General features: G+C 35.9%; 1 long non-coding RNA gene across 1 annotated transcript; it reads left to right on the top strand.

Moving 5' to 3' along the window:
• Positions 1 to 166: 166 nt before the first annotated feature.
• On the top strand, positions 167 to 5,624 carry LOC112390339 (uncharacterized). The gene is made up of 3 exons (XR_003001246.1): positions 167 to 695; positions 4,946 to 5,083; positions 5,239 to 5,624. It is a non-coding gene; the product is annotated as an uncharacterized LOC112390339 (long non-coding RNA).
• Positions 5,625 to 10,666: the final 5,042 nt, after the last annotated feature.

Here is a 10,666-nt window from a genome sequence, read left to right as displayed (position 1 = left end):
CGCGAATTTTCCGGTCGCGCAGGCGCACAGGCGATGGGAAGAGGCAGAGGAAGCGCGGCGGCCGGCCGCAGGCGGGGGCCCCTCTAGGTGGGACTACGGTGGGTAGGGGGCCGGGGTCGGAGATGCAGCCAAGATATTTGCCGGAGAGAAACCTTAAAGGCTGGAAATGTAGGCATCCGGGGCACTGATGCGCTCTCTCCAGATCTCCTCACTCATTGGCTGCCGGTATCTCGCACAGCGAACGGACCGCCCCGCCCTCTCGGCCCCCGTAGCCAGTCATCCTGCTTCCTTTCGAGACTGAAATTACCCCTGAAAGCCTGGTGGATATGTTTGCTCCTTAGCTGCCTGAGAGTGACTGTAGAGTCGTTCAGTATTTCCGAATCCTCTTCCTGGAATGTGGTTGCTTAATAAATGATGAGGCGGATGGTGGACGAATCTCCCTCTGTGCCTCCACTGGCCTGATCTCAGAAGCATTGAAGAAGTGTAGGCATCGGGAGCAGTTTCGGTAACGAATTGAGGTCAAATCACATTGAAAATACAACACTTGAAAATTAGAATATCAAGAAAAATGTTGCTCAATTACAGCGCTAAAGTGGTCACTATTGCTCTAAGACGCTGGGGTAATTGTTATTGTTTCGTGTTAGCTTCCATTTAATCATTTTGCGATGCTGAATTCTCCAATCCTGGATCATCTGGTAAGATTCTATCAAGAGCATCTTAAAAAGTGTAGTGATACATTAATGGGCACAGGCAAACAACCCTAGTTCCAACTTGTATGTTTACCAGACTTGGTGTATTTGAAATAAAAGCAAATGCTTCTTGATAACAGGTATACTGAACAAAATGGGAATATCAGTATTTGTCAAGTAGAAGTAAAAAGCTATACAATATTTCTAACGATCCCAAGTCTGTTCATGAGAAATGAGTTCAGTCCTCCCACCCCAATGAAGAAGACTTTTCATTTTCCATATTCCATTCCTCCATACCTAGAAGTATTAAATTTCTATGTAGTCATTCTAACATAGATATATACAATGTTGTATTCTCCTTTATTTTACCTAAGGAGTATTTTTCTGTTTTGTTTCATAATCACATTATGAATGATGAGGTAGATTTCTGATGAATAAATTCACTATAACCATTCTTCATTTAGTCTCACCAACTTTATTATACAATAAGCTTCAGTGATAAACTTATTGTATGCTGTTTTTCTTATTTTAGATTTTTGAGAAGTAGCAGTAAGGTGTATGAACTGAAAAAACAAAACAAAACACAACCCCACAACATAAGAGCTGTGAGTTAAGTTTTATTCTGAGTATTATAGAGGACTTACGCCCAGAGCAGCTCTGAGGAACTGCTCTGAAGAAGTAGGGGGAGGAGCCAGTGTGTGTGTGTGTGTGTGTGTGTGTGTGTGTGTATGTGTGTGTATGTCTGTGTGTGTGTGTATGATTTTGGATAGGGAATACATGCAGTCAAGCACACATCTCAATAAAAGGTTATTGTTAGCCAGGAGGAACAAGTATCTCAGTTAATGATTTTAGTGCCTTTTTTTTTTTTTCATGTAAGGGAAGATGCAAGATTTTGGTTTCATTAAAATTCTTCCTGAGATATCTAACTATCTAGAGGACCTATTTTGCCAAAGCACAGAGTGCCTCATCCTGTTCTTCCTCTTTAATTCCTTTCAGGGTGTACTGCTGGTCAGTGACTACAGTGGCTAATGACTTGATCCTTGTAGAAGTGAATGGTGTGTGACATTCTTTGTTTTGCAAGGACTTAAGCCTTTTAAAATAATTTTGGGACTTTAAAGGTATATACTGTCAATTGTTTCCAAAAAGGTGGTATTAATTTGCTTTTTCACCAGCCATGGATGTGAGGAGGAGCGATGAAGAGGTTTAAAAAGTTGGTTGTGGCCTAATCCACTTTCTGAGTAGCCTAGCATTATCATAACATTGCACTGTTTATCAGTAAGCTAACTCATTTAAATGGCTTTAATGTTTATTGTCAGTTTTTTTCAACTATAGCATTTTACAATCAGAAAATAATAAATGCTTATAATAGATAATTTGAAAATATAGAAATGTATGAAAAATAAATCAACAATAATTCTACTTCTCAATAAGTATTGAGATCACTAAAATAACTGATAAAATTATTTCCAGTGGTTCCCCCCTCCCCCCAAGCAAGTATTGGTATGAATGTTAAAAAACAGAACTGGAGTCATAGTGTCTATAGAAGTTTAAATTATTCTTAGTAAGAAAAGAAAGTATAGAGACAGTGCATTCCACTTCACCCCCAACACTTCATGTCCATTCCCACACTCCAGTGCTGACTACCAGGAACTGTTCAAGAAACTTTGTGGTGGTAACATGCATAATTTATATAGCCTTTAAATCCAGCTCCCACCTCCCTACCCCCCAACACACACAAACTATTACATAGTATCTTGAGATTTTTCCCATGCTATGAAAGCAGTGCTGTAGAATAGCTGAAAGTGGAAAGTGGACCTTTGGAGTCAGACTGGGATTCAAATCTTAGCTCTGCAATATAGTGCCTAAAAGACTTTAATCATTTCAGGAAATCTGTCTAGACTTCAATTTTCTCTTCTGTCAAATGTAAATCATAATAATTCTTTAGAGATCATGTAAATGTTGCTAGTGTTAAAAGCATGGAAATCAATTAAAGTGTGGAAATCACTTGTAAAGCTCTTTAGTGCATTGCCTTGTGCATGGTAGGTGCTCAATAAATGAAAACTATTTTTACTTTGAAATGTTCTACAGAAATAGCATGACCAAATGGTATTCAATCCTACTGCCACAAATACCAATATTTTCTTAGATGACATAGGCATTCTTTGTTGTTGCACATAGATGTGGCTTCCAATATTTTTCTTTTGTAAATAATAATATGATTAACATCCTTATATACAAATATTTGTATCTCCTTTTTTCTCAGCTTAGATCCTTGAAAGTGGAATTTCTATGTAAAATAATATGAACAAATTTAAGATGAAATATACACCTATGCTACTTTCCAGATAGATTATACAAATTTACACTCCCAACAGCAATAGATGAAAGTCCTAGGTTCAGAGCATCCTTCCAGCCTTAAATACTATAACTTCTAATAATTTTGCTTTCTTTTGTTTTGTGAATTCACTCCTCATATCCTTTGCTCATTTATCTTTTGGAGAACTAAAGATTTTTATTTTGGTTTTGAATAGATTTTTATAATTTTAAAATAGACATTTTTGAAATATTTATTTCATAGTTGACCTTTCTTATTTATCATTTTTTGATAGTAGAGCAATATTTAATTTTTATGCAGTCAAATTTATGCATATTTTCCTTTGTGTTTCACGGGCCCAGCCACTCCACAGCATGCGGGATCCTCCCGGACCGGGGCACGAACCTGCGTCCCCCGCATCGGCAGACAGACTCCCAACCACTGCACCACCAGGGAAGCCCTTTCCCAGTGCTTTTATACTTAGGACCGTTGAATCAACTACTCCCGTAATACTGTGTATGCACACACATGTATACCTACTCTGGTTTATTTCTGGGCTTTCTATTCAATTCTATTAAATTATTATCTGCTCTGTTTCACTTATTATTTCACCTGTTTTCCTTAATTTTATTTGTTCTTTTTTCTTTTTTTAAGGTTAAAAGCCTTAATTTCTTTTTTTCCCCTTGTTCACAGATGAAATAATTTAAGGCTATAAATTTGCCCTTGCATACTTTAGCTCCATTTCATAAATTATGTAGTCTTATCATTCTGCTATTTTACTGAATAGCCTAAAGTTGTGGTTATGTATATATTTTCATATCACATATCACAAGAATCTGAGGACTAGTTATTTAAGTATTTGAAATTTGCAGTGGTAACATAGCTTTTAAATATTATAACATACACATTTTATACAAAAGATTAGATGGTAACAATATGAATACCAATTTTGTTGGAGCACAACATCATGGCACAAACTGTTCTTATCAGAGTAAGAAATTTATGAAGCAGAAATGTACTTGGGCTTAGTTATGGTGCACGTACAATTTTATTTACTTATGCTGTGATGGTGTAAGAATTACATTAGAAATCTGATTGTCAGAATTTGCAAATATCTTTTACATGGAATAACAACTGAATTCTTTTTTGTGGTGAAGCCTATGTTGAATCAAAAAGAAAGAAAGAAAGAAAAAAAAGACCTAATCATAGCAGTACCTGTTTTTCTTTTTGCTTCCCTGCATCAGTCACAGTTTTAGAAATGTCCTGAATTTATTTCACTACTTTGTAAACCAATATCAATGCCCTACAATAGTGTTGCATATTTTGTAAGTGATTCTTCCAAAATTTGGTTAGTTTTTTTCAAAATAAGCTGAACATCTTTAACAGAAACAGTTTATAAATTTGGATTACCAGAAACCCTTCAGCTTTTGAAGTCCTTTGAAAATTGCAATTTAAAAAAACAAAGATTACAAACAAGAATACATTGAAATTTATCCCTACAAAACGAAGGAGGAAATAAAATATAAATAATCAGAGAAAATAGAAATGATAATTTTGTATATTAAAAAACGTAGGTTTATGTTTATACTCTTTAGCATGTGTGAGCTTTGTGAAGAATAAAACTTTTCATAGTGTTACCCATATTTGAATTTCCATATAGGCTGCAATCCTGATGGAAATAATTTATTAAATTCTCATATCAAATTTGGAAAGTACTTTTTCTTATAATAAATTCTTACTTATTTGTTTTTACTTTTTAAATTCCCACCTAAGAGGGTGTCCTTATTAGTTTCAACAGCATCATAAAATGAGAGGTGAGAATTGTACATGTTTCGTGCCCCACCTCACATTCTCTTGGCCCATCATTTTACTCTACTTATTGTGGATGTAACCTAATGTCTCATTTCAAATGAATCACAGACTTTTCGTTCTCTATTCCCAGATTTCTCTGGTGCCAGTATGTATTATAAAATGTCCAAGAGAATCCAGTCAGCCCTTCTGATGCTTACCAAACCTGAAAGTGGTAGGAATAAACATGTAATGGTGCAGCCCTGACCAAGTGTTGGAGGGGGACTAGTGGGTAAGTGCGCCTGAGTCTGTGTCTCAAGTGGACAAATCTGAAATGTATCCTATGAGGCTTCTTAGAGGGATTGAGCCCAACTATTTACTGCAATAATCATACTGCTCAATAAGATATCCTAGGATTCAATTTTCTTTCTCTCCTTCTCTTTGCAGTTTCCCACTCCTCCTCTTTGAGGTGACTTCCTAAAATAGACTGTCTGTTAATAAGCTTTTGTCTCCAGCTCTGCTTTTGGAGAGGACCCATACTGAAACAAATTGAAATATGTTGAAATATGTGCATTCTCACTGAATATCTTTTTTTAAAAAAATTAAACCTTCAAAAAATGAAATTCATCATATCTCAGAATTTTATGGACTACATGCTCTATTAATAGAAAAAGAAAAGGTAATTTTACAGGCTGTAAGTTTGAAGATGTTGTCAATTAGGAAGAATGATTTCCTTGTGCAATAATTGCTTGCATTTCCATTAAATTACAGTTTTACATTACGTCATCTAAAATGCAAGCTTTCTAAACAATTCCAATTTTCATTAAACTTTGACAACTTAGATGATGCATGTGAGCGCTAAATGACTTATTTTACTTAGATTTGAATAAACTAATCAAAATTGTAAAATTTGTTGCTAAGTCATTTATTTGTAGCCCACTTTTATGTCATCTTATAAATACAGAAATAATCACGAAGACTTACAGTTTCTAAGTTCAAAAATTTTATATGCATGGTCCTAATATTGGAGTATTCTAGACTACATTTTTTTCCAAGAAGAAATCCCATTTTAGAGATAGTTTCTTTTATATCTTCCTTGCTTCAAAATTAGAAACTTTTATGCAGTTTGTTATAGTGTATAACAAAGATGTTTTCAAAGAACATCAAGACAAACAAATCCACTTTATATATCTAACTAAAATGTAAAATCCTTGAAATCAGAGCTTTTTGTCTATTTATTCACTACCATATCCTGAATGCTTAGAACAATGACGGACACAAGATATGCACTCAGTATATATATATATATATTTTTTCTTTTTTTTGAATTTTATTTTATTTATTTTTTTATACAGCAGGTCCTTATTAGGCATCAGTTTTATACACATCAGTGTATACATGTCAATCCCAATCGCCCAATCCAGCACACCCCCATCTCCACCTCCCCCACCGCTTTCCCCCCTTGGTGTCCATACGTTTGTTCTCTACATCTGTGTCTCAATTTCTGCCCTGCAAACCAGTTCATCTGTCCCATTTTTCTAGGTTCCACATGTGTGCGTTAATATACGATATTTGTTTTTCTCTTTCTGACTTACTTCACTCTCTATGACAGTCTCTAGATTCATCCATGTCTCTAAAAATGACCCAATTTTGTTCCTTTTTATGGCTGGCACTCAGTATATATTTATTAAATAAATTGAATGAATGAACTGATATGTACTCAGTAGAAAGGAGCTAAAAGGTGGTAAATTCATAATTAATTTGTAGCTGATGTTTTTCTTTAGTTTGTAGAATTTGGAGCAAAATTGAACAAATTTAAATATAGAAATTAATTTAGAGATATTTATATTACAATTAACAAAACAAAATTAGACTCCAGAAAATATATAAATTAAAAAGTCCATGTAAATTGAAAAGTCAGTTTGCATGAAGGCAGAAGAAGGAATACTTTTAAATGTTAAGGGTTAAGTTGAAATTTATTATTTTTTAAAAGACAAAGTAACTTTTTAAAAAACCAAGTTGAAATTTATTATTATTTTTAAAGACTATGGATAATTACAGGTTCAGTAAGTATTGCAAAGCTTAAACATTGTTACAAAGTATAAATTTTTTCCACAAGATGGCAGCAAAGATTTATTTTAGAATAATTAGACAACCTCTGCCATCATACCAAATGATGTACATCTTTAAAAGCTATAATGTATAAGGAACGTGGGGCATATTTTCTCTTATTCCTTGGAGGTACCACTTCATCAGGAAGGTTCTCTCATTGGTGGCTAGAGTTTCTGTGATTCCTTATACTTGCCTCCTCTCTTTTAAATGCTCCACCTCCATTTCACTTTTCATATACTTCCAGATTAACCTTAAATTACAAATCTGAACATGTCACTCATTAACTAAAAAAAAAAAAATTCCCTAAACCATACAAAATAAAGAATAATTCTTTTAGTTTATTCACTCAATCAACTCAGTAGCTATATTCTATTTACAAAGCACTATGATAGGCCCTAGGAAAATAAACAAGATAATGCATGGAGCTTTCCAGTTTGGGAATTACAAATATGTAAAGATATAGGAGATTGGTTCAAGATGGTGGAGTAGAAGGATGTGCGATCACTCACTCTTGCAGAAGCACCAAAATCACAACTAACTGCTGAACAGTCATCAACAGGAAGACACTGGAACTCACCAAAAAAGATACTCCACATCCAAAGACAAAGGAGAAGCCAAAATGAGATGGTAGGAGGGGCTCAATCACAATAAAGTCAAATCCCATAACTGCTGAGTGGGTGACTCACAAACTGGAGAACACTTGCACCACAGAAGTCCACCCACTGGAGTGAAGGTTCTGAGCCCCACGTGAGGCTTCCCAACCTGGGGATCTGGCAACAGGAGGAGGAATTCCCAGATAAGCAGACTTTGAAGGCTAGCGTGATTTGATTGCAGGACTTCAATAGGACTGGGGGAAACAGAGACTCCACTCTTGGAGGGCACACACAAAGTAGTGTGTGCATCGGGACCCAGTGGAAGGAGCAGTGACCCCATAGGACACTGAACCAGACCTACCTGCTAGTGTTGGAGGGTCTCCTGCAGAGGCAGGGGGTGGCTGTGTCTCACCATGAGGACAAGGACACTGGCAGCAGAAGTTCTGAGAAGGACTCCTCGGTGTGAGCCCTCCCAGAGTCCGCCATTAGCTCCACCAAAGAGCCAGGTAGGCTCCAGTGTTGGGTCACCTCAGGCCAAACAACCAGCAAGGATGGACTCAGCCCCACACATCAGCAGACAAGCAGATTAAAGTTTTACTGAGCTCTGCCCATCAAAGCAACACCCAGCTCTACCCACCACCAGTCCCTCCCATCAGGAAACTTGCACAAGCCTCTTGGATAGCCTCATCCACCAGAGGGCAGAAAGCAGAAGCAAGAATAACTACAGTCCTGGAGCCTGTGGAACCAAAACCACATTCACAGAAAGATAGACAAGATGAAAGGCAGAGGACTATGTATCAGATGAAGGAACAAGATAAAACCCCAGAAAAACAACTAAATGAAGTGGAGATAGGCAACATTCCAGAAAAAAAATTCAGAATAATGCTAGTGAAGATGATACGGAACGTTGGAAAAAGAATGGAGACAAAGATTCAGAAGATGCAAGAACTGTTTAACAGAGACCTAAAAGAATTAAAGAACAAACACCTAGAAGAATTAAAAAACAAACAAACAGAGATGAACAATGCAATAACTGAAGTGAAAACTATACTAGAAGTAATCAGTAGCAGAATAACTGAGGCAGAAGAACAGATAAGTGACCTGGAAGACAGAATGGTGGAATTCACTGCCACAGAACTGAATAAAGAAAAAAGAATGAAAAGAAATGAAGACAGCATAAGATACCTCTTAGGCAACATTAAACGCAACAACATTTGCATTATAATGGTCCCAGAAGAAGAATAGAGAGAGAAAGGACCCGAGAAAATATTTGAAGAGATTATAGTCAAAAACTTCCCCAAAATGGGAAAGGAAATAGCCACCCAAGTCCAAGAAGTGCAGAGAGTCCCAGACAGGATAAACCCAAGGAGAAACACGTCGCGACACATAGTAATCAAATTGACAAAAATTAAAAACAAAGAAAAATTATTGAAAGCAACAAGGGAAAAATGACAAATAGCATACAAGGGAACTCCCATAAGGTTAACAGCTGACTTCTCAGCAGAAACTCTACAAGCCGGAAGGGAGTGGCATGATATATTTAAAGTGATGAAAGGGAAGAAACTACAATCAAGATTACTCTTCCCAACAAGGATATCATTCAGATTCAACAGAGAAATCAAAAGTTTTACAGACAAGCAAAAGCTAAGAGATTCCAGCACCACCAAAACAACTGTACAACAAATGCTAAAGGAACTTCTCTTAAGTGGGAAACACAAGAGAAGAAAAGGACCTGCAAAAAGAAACCCATAGCAATTAAGAAAATGGTAATAGGAATGTACATATCGATAATTACCTTAAACGTGAATGGATTAAATGCTCCAACCAAAAGACACAGGCTCACTGAATGGATACAAAAACAGGACCCATATATATGCTGTCTACAAAAGGCCCACTTCAGACCTAAGGATACGTACAGGCTGAAACTGAGGGGATGGAAAAGATATTCTATGCAAATGGAAATCAAAAGAAAGCTGGAGTAGCAATACTCATATCAGATAAAATAGACTTTAAAATAAAGAATGTTACAAGAGACAAGGAAGGACACTGCATAATGATCAAAGGATCAATCCAAGAAGAAGATATAGCAATTATAAATATATATGTACCCAATATAGGAGCACCTCAATACATAAGGCAACTGCTAACAGCTATAAAAGAGGAAATCGACAGTAATACAATAATAGTGGGGGACTTTAACACCTCACTTACACCAATGGACAGATCATCAAAACAGAAAATTATTAAGGAAACACAAGTTATAAATGGCACAATAGACCAGATAGATTTAATTGATATTTTTAGGACATTCCATCCAAAAACAGCAGATTACATTTTCTTCTTAAGTGCACATGGAACATTCTCCAGGATAGATCACATATTGGGACACAAATCAAGCCTCAGTAAATTTAAGAAAATTGAAATCATAGCAAGCATCTTTTCTGACTACAACACTATGATATTAGAAATCAATTACAGTGAAAAAAAGGTAAAAAACACAAACACATGGAGGCTAAACAATACGTTACTAAATAACCAAGAGTTCACTGAAGAAATCAAAGAGGAAATCAAAAATACCTGGAGACAAATGACAGTGAAAACATGTTAACCCAAAACCTATGGGATGCAGCGAAAGCAGTTCTACAAGGGAAGTTTATAGCAGTAAAAGCCTACCTCAAGAAAAAAGAAAAATCTCAATCTAACCTTAAACTAAAGGAACTAGAGAAAGAAGAAAAAACAAAACCCAAAGTTAGTAGAACGAAAGAAATCATAAAGATCAGAGCACAAATAAATGAAATAGAAACAAAGAAAACAATAGCAAAAATCAATAAAACTAAAGCTGGTTCTTTGAGAAGTTAAACAAAATTGATAAACCATTAGCCAGAGTCATCAAGAAAAAGAGGGAGAGAACTCGAATCAATGAAATTAGAAATGAAAAAGGAGAAGTTACAACAGACACCACAGAAATACAAAGCATCCTAAGAGATTACTACAAGCAACTCTATGCCAATAAAATGGACAACCTGGGATAAATGGACAAATTCTTAGAAAGCTATATCCTTCCAAACCTGAACCAGGAGGAAATACACAATATGAACAGACCAGTCACAAGTAATGAAATTGAAACTGTGATTAAAAATCTTCCAGGGCTTCCCTGGTGGCGCAGTGGT

The sequence above is a fragment of the Neophocaena asiaeorientalis genome, unplaced genomic scaffold, assembly GCF_003031525.2.
Source record: "Neophocaena asiaeorientalis asiaeorientalis breed wild unplaced genomic scaffold, Neophocaena_asiaeorientalis_V1.1 scaffold143, whole genome shotgun sequence".
In the NCBI taxonomy this organism is placed as follows: Eukaryota; Metazoa; Chordata; class Mammalia; order Artiodactyla; family Phocoenidae; genus Neophocaena; species Neophocaena asiaeorientalis.
Note: the sequence above shows the minus strand (reverse complement) of the source record. Positions and strands in the feature narration are given on the sequence as shown.